This window comes from Sinocyclocheilus anshuiensis, unplaced genomic scaffold, assembly GCF_001515605.1.
Source record: "Sinocyclocheilus anshuiensis isolate Anshui unplaced genomic scaffold, SAMN03320099.WGS_v1.1 scaffold1493, whole genome shotgun sequence".
Taxonomy (NCBI): Eukaryota; Metazoa; Chordata; class Actinopteri; order Cypriniformes; family Cyprinidae; genus Sinocyclocheilus; species Sinocyclocheilus anshuiensis.
The window spans coordinates 2,633-11,943 of NW_015547727.1; the positions used below are offsets into that span (position 1 = coordinate 2,633).

General features: G+C 38.1%; 1 long non-coding RNA gene across 1 annotated transcript; it reads right to left on the bottom strand.

Moving 5' to 3' along the window:
• Positions 1 to 2,028: 2,028 nt before the first annotated feature.
• Positions 2,029 to 5,319, bottom strand: LOC107704291 (uncharacterized). The gene is made up of 4 exons (XR_001635941.1): positions 5,142 to 5,319; positions 3,770 to 4,062; positions 2,313 to 2,365; positions 2,029 to 2,221 (listed from the first exon to the last, which is right to left on the bottom strand). It is a non-coding gene; the product is annotated as an uncharacterized LOC107704291 (long non-coding RNA).
• Between the last annotated feature and the right edge of the window lie 3,992 nt (positions 5,320 to 9,311).

The window sequence follows — 9,311 nt, forward strand, 5'->3', positions numbered from 1 at the left end:
TCATGACCGCACCGAAAAGAACATAGCATGGAAGGAGATCGCGGAGGAACTGCAGCTGCCAAGCTCCCTGTGCAAAACTGGCATCCCAAGTTGTCCTCTTTTCCCGAGCCATGAGAGGGTCCATATTGCCCTCTTCCGCCGGCGCCACTTCTTTGTTTCAGCGCACATGAAAAGCACAACTGCCAAAGCGCGACCCATCTTGATTTACCGGTATTTGTTTACCACTAGTGCATGCTGATGACGTTGTGCTAACGTGTGTCGCAGCCGTCGCAGCCTACGATTCAATAGGTGTCATCATCGTACAGTCTACATGCTTGTCGTACCCAAGTTTAAACGGTCCATGTCGCACAGTGTGATAAAGTAATGATCTTACAGGATTGCTAAAATTGTGCAGTGTATCTCGGGCTTTAGCAATGCTTATTGGAAAGACTAAACCTCTAAACCAATGTTTAAGGATGTAGCAACATAATTGGAATAATTAAGCATGAGAGGCAGGCATTACAAATAATAGGTGGAAGAAGGAAATGTCAAAGTGTTTCCTGGTGTTACTTGGCTATAGTTGAAGCTGAAGGTGGCGTCGATTCACTCCACCTGAATGTGGAACAATCAGTCCGGCTCCTTGGAGGCCACTTTAAGCCCAGCACATCTGTCTTTGCCTTACTTGGGGAATATGAATGGGTCCCTGGACAGTTTGTCCCATGGTTGATATTCATGTTGAAATAAAAATGAACTAGTCCTAAATGAGCACACTCACATTTTGGCAGAAAGCGTAATCAATTGGTTAGAAAGTCAAGGATGGACACAAATTTTTGACTGTCAGCATAAAGTGTGGTCCAGTTTGCAGTTTATAAGAACCGTCCACTTTGACATGACGTGTTTTCTGACTGACATGTAAAATCAGCAACCAAAGTTTGTTTTGCTTTTGGGGCGATTTTGTGACACTCTTCAGTGTCTTTTAAAGATTTGATGCCACTAATCTTTCAATCTTCATCCAAACCAATAAGACAATTCTCAAAAGCACTCATTTTATCAACCTGATACTTCATAAAGATGACATTGTTTCCAGACGGACTGGTGCATTCTGTCTTTTGGAAGTTGTGTTAGGACCGTCAGATTCGATTTTCAGTCAACTCTTGCCATTTTCTGTGTGCGCTATGCCTCCGACAGCCAGCAGACAGATTGCGGGTGATCTGTGGGTGCGCCGTCTTAAGTATTTTGAAGGATAGAGGGCTTGTTGATCATTTTAATCCGAGTTATGTGCAGCAACAAATGATTTATACGAATTAAATGTGACCTATAAAACAAGATAAAATTGTACAAGTGGAAGGTTGAGACATAAATAGAAGACAACTTTAGGAAACTCAAGTAGGAGTGCTCATGCTGCTTAAATCAAAAGCATTCCCTCCTCATCCGCGCTGGCTCTCCTAGCGGTTTCTTTGTGGGGTGCGCCTTGTGTGTACCTCATGTTTTATTCACAGTCTGAGACATGACTGGGGCTTTGAAGAGTGCTGAAACCATTCGGCATATACATCCCTACCTCCATTTGCACAACATAATAGCTGCGGGCAGAAATCACCCCCTCAGCGTATAGTATCAGCCTCTGTTACCTAAATTCTGAGTTTTATTTTATTATAGTTAACCAAGGGAAACGATGAAACTGAAAGCACTTTCTAGGCCGTTGAAAAATCACCTTGACACCAGTTGATCAAAAGTAGGGCTATGAATTAATCATTTTTATTTTTAGAATTTTTAAAAAATAATTAGTTTTCTGTGATTAAGCATAAAAATACTTGCACAAGCAATGCCCAAATTTATGTAGAATATTAAATAATATTTATGTAATGGCATCTTTTTACCAAGTACTATCAAGGCCAGTATCACCATTACTGATACCAATTCAGTGAATTTATACCAATTTGTATTATTATTATTACTATTATTATTATTATTATTATTAGGTGAATAGCAAAAATTATTATTATTATTATTATTAATTATTTTATTTTTATTTTTTCTTGCAGTTGCATATTATATAATTTGTTTCTAATGCAATGTGGGGAATATTCCTGCAGGAATGCAGAGTGGGGAAGAGCTGTGTTGACTTTTCTTTGCACCAGCCAATGGTTGTGAATTGTGAGACACATTCAGGCTTGATATGATTTCTCTAGCACAGAGAAAGCACACAGAGCACTCTGATGTCTGTCAGGTTTTTCCTGCCCAACTAAATAGAACTGAGCAGAATAAGGAGGTGAAGTGTTAGAGGGGGTGGTTCACTATATCTTTCGACAAGTCTTGTGCTCTGTTGAACTCACCTGAAATCCAACCCTTGTGGGAAACTGCATCCTCAAGTGTGTATGCAAGGGCCCTGAGTGGATGATAAAAATCTGTGACTCTTTCCTGCAAAAACAACAACCCACAAAAACCCCCATCTTACAATATATGTCTTTGTGAATGTTCAGTTCCACATACAGTACGTGGGAGTTGCATAAATGAACGATATGACTCAAATATTCCGTTATCACTTACCTTTCACTTTCCATCATTACATAATTTTACTGTAAACAACATTAGATTAGCCCCATTATCAAGGTTTTGTCATGATCTAACCATTAACAGCTGCCTTTAATAAAAATAAAAACACTGACTAACCGCTAGCTCTCCCTGAGAGGGTTAGATGCATTTGTGCTTCACTGACATAGTTAGTGATTTTAATTGGTTTTCACACACAACCTCTGTAAAAATTACAAAGCAAATTACCTACTGTTATCTCCATCTCCAATTTTCGAGATAGAAAGATTAAATAATAACATGGTGTAAAATTATCATTAGGGATGCATTGACCGATACCAATAAGCATTTCATTGTGGTGAAATGATAAATGACCAATATAAAAATTATATATAATTCATCAATGATGCATTTTGAGTGATCAGAAACTTTGCTATCGCAGTGCTGTAGAAGTAATAGGGAGAAAGATTGATGCTATTATTCCTAAACGACAGGAGAACTGACAGTTATAGATGGGAAAGATTGTCAACCTGTGCCGTTTCTTCCTGTGTGTAGTAAGGTTGTGACGGTGAGGAAATTTTCACACTGGTTAATCGACGTGTGATAATACCAACACCGATAATACCAGTATCACCATGGGGGCAGGGGCGTTCCCTCTTTTCCTCGCTTTCCTTCGCTTTTAAATAGCTTGTAAAAGCTGCGTGCGCATTTTACTCTCACTTTCAAATAGCGGCAATTCAGTGTAAAGCAATTGTTCGTTTTTAGTTTGTTTGAATTTTCCCTCTTTTACTCGCTTTTAAATAGCTTAAAAGCACCGTGCGTATTGTACTTTCACTTTTGAATTAGCGGCAATTCGGCATCAATTGCTTGGTTTTACTGAACTAAATGATTCTTCAAAACGACGGTGGGGGTCAGTGCCGCGGTGGACAAGTGACGTAACCAGTGTTGCAGCTTAACAACGGTATCACCGTGAGCACCGTCTACGTGCGTGAGCAAGCCTAGTGTGTAGCACCTGCTGCTCTGCATGTCCTGCAGATCCCTGATCATTTCAATCTGATCTAAACAGTTTGCATGGCAGTTTTCAGTGCAAAATTGTTTTGTAATGGTGTCGAAATGTAATGCAGGCTTTGCAAAGAGGCTTTTATTGAAGAATGGAGCAGTTAAAAACGAAGTTTACTCAACTTATCTGAAATTCATAATTTATTATAAGTGATAGTAGGGGTGTCTTGGGCATAGGAGAATGATTTGATTTCAAACACACCCCACTTTCCCGAGGGGTCAGCGTCCAGCCCAGGAAATGAGAAAGTGGGCTCCTGATGTCAGCGTTGAACCCCTGGGTGGAATGCCGGGTCAGATCAGGGGCTCTCCGGGTAGATCAGAGATCAGGCCTGTTTACATTTCAACTCAGGATATTTCTATCAGGCTGGCCAAACTGCTCCACGTTCCCAGGCTCCTCGCTCTCAGCCCTGAAAAAGAGCACAAGCTCTGTCTGTTTCTCGTTTCCCTCCATGCTCTTGTCCCTCCTCCTGCTTCTCTTTCTCCCCCTCGCTGCCTCTAGGGCAGTGGTCTCAAACCCAATTCCTAGAGGGCCACAGCTCTGCAGAGTTTAGCTCCAACCAGCTCCAAATCACACCTGCTTGGAAGATTCTAGTGATCCTGTAGACCTTGATTAGCTGGATCAAGTGTGTTTGATTAGGGTTGGAGCTAAACTGTGCAGAGCTGTGGCCCTCCAGGAACTGAGTTTGAGACCAATGCTCTAGGGTCAAAGTCAATGTACAGCTTCAGCGGAGAGTGGGAGGCAAAAAACCTTATATTCAGTATTGTTACGCACTGTCTAGAGTAAAGGCGCAATATGAAAGAGTATGACACGGAAGAGTTTTAAAAAAAAAAAAAAAAGTGAATGAGCAGTATTTTAATGAGCACAAAAGGTTTTGCAGTACAATTGGGGAATTTTAGCTTCGGGAGCCAACAAGGCCAAAATAACAAACAAAAACCAACTAATTCATATACCTCTAACTACGCTTGTTCACGAAAGAGAAGAGAAGAGAAGAGAAGAGAAGCTCTAGGGTCAAAGTCAATGTACAGCTTCAGTGGAGAGTGGGAGGCAAAAAACCTCATATTCAGTATTGTTACGCACTGTCTAGAGTAAAGGCGCAATATGAAAGAGTATGACACGGAAGAGTTTTTTCAAAAAAAAAAAAAAGTGAATGAGCAGTATTTTAATGAGCACAAAAGGTTTTGCAGTACAATTGGGGAATTTTAGCTTCGGGAGCCAACAAGGCCAAAATAACAAACAAAAACCAACTAATTCATATACCTCTAACTACGCTTGTTCACGAAAGAGAAGAGAAGAGAAGAGAAGAGAATTACTTCCCTACCTCCCTATCCAAAAACAATCAATAAAAGGTTCCAACAAAAATGGAGTCGGTCTCCCTGCTTCCCCAGAACATTATGTACAATTATTTACAAAGGTGAGCAAACAGGTCCAAACAGTCCAATCCAGAATAAAGGTCAAAGAATGTGCGGTGGTCGGGTTATTATGAATGAGTGGGCTAAGAAAACTAACAAACAACAATCAATCTCTCACGGGCAAACACTCAGATGAACACACAAAGATACTCTGTCTTACTAACCCGTTTGTAACTAACTAGCAGGGTCAAGCAGAGCAAACACAGCAAGTGAGCACAAGGCTGATGCAAGAAGTGACAAAGGAGGCTTTTATAGGCAGTTAGGAGTCAGCTGACCGGGGAGGGCGTGGCACCAATTAGACTGCAGGAACCAATCAGTCTTCTTCCTGAGACAGAGACACATAAACACCTCCCAAAACAGGGGTGCCCAAACTCAGTCCTGGAGGGCCGGTGTCTTGCAGAGTTTAGCTCCAACTTGCCTCAACACACCTGCTGGTAAGTTTCTAGTATGCCTATAAGAGCTTGATTAGCTGGTTCAGGTGTGTTTAATTGGGGTTGGAGCTAAACTCTGCAGGACACCGGCCCTCCAGGACCGAGTTTGGGCACCCCTGTCCCAAAACAAAAGAAAATAAATAAGCTTTCCATTGATGTATGGTTTGTTATGATCGGACAATATTTGGCCGAGATACAACTATTTGAAAATCTGGAATCTGAGGGTGCAAAAAAATCTAAATATTGAGAAAATCGCCTTTAAAGTTGTCCAACTGAAGTCCTTAGCAATGCATATTACTAATGATAATACATTTTTTATATAAATTATGGTAGGAAATTTACAAAATATCTTCATGGAACATGATCTTTACTTACAGTTTTTCTCGATTGCTTAAACACATTTCTTGAAATTGTAACTCCTTTTCTCGAAACTCTAAACACAAATCCATAACTTCTCACTCAATTCCCCATACTTCCTTTTTTCAGGTCAAAATGAAGCTCTCCACTCAAAACTATTCAATCTTGCTGAAAAAAACAAACTTCGCCCTCAGACATGACACACAAACCCTCAGAAACACACACACAACAACATAGTCTTACACACTAGTGAGATCAATTCATAACACTGTTGCAAAAACCTTCTTTTGGCAATCAGGTATCATTTTACAGCTCAATGTCTATTACAGTATACAACATAATTAGAGCAGATACATGTTACAGTAAATATAGCAGATGCAGTGAAATTCAACAATAAGCGTTACAGTAAGAAAAGATTATTTTCATTACACTGCTGTAAAGAGATCTTACAGTACAGTAGATGAAAAGCACTACTGTAGAAAGGAAAAGGTCAGATACCAAAGAATTACATATGAACACAACAGAATATAGAGTCATCTCTTAGTTCTGCAAAAATACAGTACATGTAAGAAGTACTGTACTTGGCTACAAATCAGTTCAGCAGTTATGAGTTTGAGGGTGTACAACTTGTGCTTCAGTATTTACTGTACATACTGTATATATAAAAAGTACAAGTTCTCTCAATTGAAGTACTGCTACTGTTCTGTCATTATATTTTATCTGTAAGTAGTATTGAAAGCCTGTAGATGAGCCTGTAGGCCAGCTGTCCTCATGCAGAAGAACATGATCAACTATAGTGCTGTGTATTTCATCAGGAATACATGTCCTTTAACCCCGTCCCCTTCAGTTTTCTTTTACCCTCCTCTTCCTCCTAGTCTCCCACTTGTAGGATTCATTTTCCAAATCACATAATCAGCTGTGCTCCTTTTTATATCATCCTGAGATTCTGACTGCTGCGTCATCAGTTTTGCTGCTTAATGTTCACACATGGATAAATGTGTGCTATTTGTGTTCATTTTGTGATTCTTGAGGTAGTTATATTGTGTGTTTGTGTTTTCTAAATGAGAACATGGTTAAACCTGTGCAAAATGATGGCGTTCTTGTGTAGAGTTTAGCTGAAAACACTCAGCAAATTGGAGAGTGTGTGAAAACAGTTGAAATGTGTTAAAAGTTTTGAGAAACGTGTCTTTGTTTCAGGAACTGTAAGAATGGTTTGGAAAATTGTGCCAAACGAATCAGTTATAGTGTGTTGGCAATCGAGAAAAACTGTAATATCCTAATGATTTTTGGCATAAAAGAAAAATCAATAATTTTGACCAATACAATGTATTTTTGGCTATTGCTACCTATATACCTGTGCTACTTATGACTGCTTTTGTGGTCCAGGGTCACATATGTAATACATATTTTTAATAAAACATTTCAGAAATGCTATTAAAATGTCTCTGTCTTAAAGGGACTCCATAATCATTTACTCACCCTTATGTCATTCCAAACCTGTATGCGTTTCTTCTGTGGAAGACAAAATAAGATGTCCTGAAGAATCTTGGTAACAAAATGGATTTTTGAATATTGACTTCCACTGTATGGACAAAAAATAAATAAATAAAAAATCACTGACATTTGCACTGACATATGCAAGTCATGAGACAGCGAAGGATCTTAGTTAGTTTAATTAGTCTAGTGTTAAGCAGACATCGCAGTATTCACAAGTTTGATTAATTTTTCTTCACCAGCATTATAATTGCAAATACATAGTTAAAAATCAGTATATCAAGTGGCCCTAATTACGAGTAGGATATGTTAAGTCATTTGTCAAAGTATTGAATAGTTAGTTATTGTAAGATAACTTTTGGACAAAACTATACTGCTCTGCACCCTGACTTCTGATTTCAGCTTTCATTTCCCGTAAAGAAAACCAACGCCACACACTTACAGTGTAGTTGCTTGTTCTAGTTTTTGTATGGTGTTGCATCTATCATGAAACATGACCCATCTGTCATTCACTGAACACAATCTCAGTACCTTCATTAACTGTATCAAAAAGTCCAACCTTTGCTGGCTTCTGCTGTTTTTTGCTTGTAGTAATATGCCTATGGAGATGCTAATCTGTTTAAACTAAAGGCCTACACTGGCATTAAAGGGATAGTTCATCCAGGAAATTAGCCTTTAAAAAAATAAAATAAAAATTACTCACCTGAATGTTGTTCCAAATCCAAATTACTTTGTTTCCTATGTGAAACAAAAAGGAAGATGTTTAGCAGACTGTCCAAGCTGCTCCTTTCCATACAATGAAAGTGGATTAGAGTTGGGACTGTCAAGGTCCAAAAAGGGCAAAAAGCACCATAAAAGTATCATAAAAGGTCTTTCTGCAAATGCATGATGTAATGTTAAAAAAATATGCAGACCTGAGATTGCTCAGAAAGGTAAATTTAAGGTCATGTTTGTTGTCTCTGAATTTTATGCACTGTGACCTTAGAATAACCTTTTGACAACGATGCAGTGTTGTTTTTATATAAAGTTCTCATCTGTTGACTTGCTGCCAAATACATTTGGGATTTCATAAGATTTGTTTATTTGTTCTGTTGGTTGCATCTAGTTAGCATTTTTTTAAATATATATTTCACTTTGTTGCCCCTGTTTAAACTAAGATTTTTGCTTGCCAGAAGTGTGTAGGGCAAAACATTTTTTCTTAAAGCATCTCCACATCTTATCTCATATTCATAGAAGTCTAAAACATGAAATGTGACACTGACTGCATTTTCCCGGTCTCTTGAGAATGATATGCTGACTAAAGAATGCTCGATGTAGCATTTCTGGCACTGCTTTGGCACTCATCTCTGCTGATATCCTCTTGATACTTTGTGGGAATAAATTAAAGAATTCATTTCAAAGTCATTACAAGAAAATTGTGATCACATGGAGTCAAACCATTGTGTGACTTTCCAAACTTGCCATGTAACTTTCCATCGTTATAAAGTATACAGCTCAGCTCTAGTATGACATGTATTTCATGTCTGTGAGCTCTCTGGGGTTTCATTGGTAGTGTTTACTAAGCCAGGCATCACTACTACTAAGGGTGGGCGATATGACCAAAATCTTATTTCACGGTATGAGAAATTTTATTTCATGATAACAATATATACCTCGATATAGCTATTTTTATTTTATTTTTGTTATTAAAATTAAGAAAAAGAAGCAAATTACAAGTACAACAGAACAAATAAATATGAAATAAACTTTATTATTAATTAATTTATTCAGCTACAGTAGGCTAGGTTTATTTAACATGTAGTAAGAAATATTACAGAAATTAAATAAAATAATCAAATGTAAAATACACTGCATGAATAAAATATACATAGATTTTTTTTTTCAAGCTAAATGTACTTTGTGTGTTCGCGTTCCAGGATTCAGTTCTCTTTCATGGTTTATTGTGCTTTGAATAACTCATTTTAATATCAACCACATCACACTCTTTTCTTTCATCCATGTTTCTTTATTGCTCTAATGTGCTCTAAGTCCTGTCAATTGAGTATATAAAGA